The sequence below is a fragment of the Haplochromis burtoni genome, unplaced genomic scaffold (assembly GCF_018398535.1).
Source record: "Haplochromis burtoni strain Fernald_Lab_line unplaced genomic scaffold, NCSU_Asbu1 Contig_407, whole genome shotgun sequence".
In the NCBI taxonomy this organism is placed as follows: Eukaryota; Metazoa; Chordata; class Actinopteri; order Cichliformes; family Cichlidae; genus Haplochromis; species Haplochromis burtoni.
In genome coordinates, this window is record NW_024582768.1 from 342,639 (window position 1) to 344,008 (window position 1,370).

Below are 1,370 nucleotides of genomic sequence, written 5' to 3' on the forward strand. Positions count from 1 at the left end.
TTTCGAGCCTATACAGCTTGGAGTAAGACAACATGCATGAAGAGGATGATGTGGACAAAATACTCATTTGCCTAATAATTCTGCACTCCCTGTATACATGCATCTCTTGGGTTCTGGCCTTTGGCATTTGTGTCTTCATAACCTTTTCAGCCACATTATTACAGTATTAGCAGAGGAGTTCGAGCAGTATCTCACAAGCCCAGATGTGACACTGACATATATAATTTATAATATGCACATTATAAATGTGGATGTCTAAGGTAGCATGAAACTAGCATACAACAGATTTGGGATAACAATTTGGGATGACAATTTACAATGTAGCTTAAAATCTTCACTCTACCCTTATGCTGTCCTTATTTTCCCTTCAAATGCTTACTAACTGCAGTGCAAACATTACACCTTTTGTCTTCCTCTCTGCAGATCTCTAACAGTTCTGCACATTGAATATCAAAAAAATCCACCTCACCTGAACAGTATTAGCTCAACATTCATCCTGTGGAAGACCACTGTGTGTGTGTTTGTGTGTGTAGATATTTGTTTACTGCAAGTGTGTTGTTCATGGTGAGGATCCTAGAGCCATATAATTACAATGCTATCTTTGTTACTTCAAAGATTAACACCTTTTGTGCATTAAATTCCATTCAGAGTTATTAACTGGTTGTAAGATAAGCAAAATAATAAAATTAAGTTGCGAAGTTGAAGAATCGCTACTGTGTATCTGTGTGACTCACCAGCCTCCAGTCAGTTAAGATTAGTCCTCTCCTGCAGACATTCACTCTCCTGTTGCAGAGCTGCGACTGGCGTGATGCTGGAAGGATTGTGTCACAATAACTGAGAAGAGAAAGAAACTGCAGCAACCAAGGTTTTCCAGAATGAGTCTGCTTCTCAGACAAAATGTGTTATGAGCGCGAGTGATACAGACTTGATTTCAGGGAGGTCTAAGAAATGGTTAATCCATCGCTACAGCAGGAGCAGCAGTTGCAGAGAGAGAGAAAACAAGGAAGGTTGACAAAGATGAACGCACAAGGTGAAGCACTATAGCAACAACATGTTCTTTCATCAAAGGGGGTCTGATTCAGCAAAGGCTTATTAATTATGAAATTAGCCACAAAGGACGTTTTTTGTTTTTTTAAACTTATGTGCAGAAAGGAAACTGCATTTTCTCCACCTTATCAATGACATCTCCATGACAACCATCAAGAAGGCTGAATGACGGCACACATTGTAATTGTGCTGGAGGAACTGTTCTTTGTCTGTATGAATGTGTGTGGGGGGAGAGTGTGTACACACCTCTGTGAGAACCAGATTCTTTGCATGTACCTTATTTTTTGTAATATGAATGCTTGAATGTGAAGGCTTGTAACAGG

The 1,370-nt window shown here is 39.6% G+C and overlaps 1 protein-coding gene across 1 annotated transcript in view; it reads right to left on the bottom strand.

Annotated features, from left to right (window-relative positions):
- Positions 1–1,146, bottom strand: part of ankrd34ba (ankyrin repeat domain 34Ba) — a 15,340-nt gene extending 14,194 nt beyond the window's left edge. The window contains exon 1 of the mRNA XM_005944599.3: positions 735–1,146. The gene's annotated coding sequence lies outside the window, so the exon portion shown is untranslated. The remainder of the gene's footprint in view (positions 1–734) is intronic.
- Between the last annotated feature and the right edge of the window lie 224 nt (positions 1,147–1,370).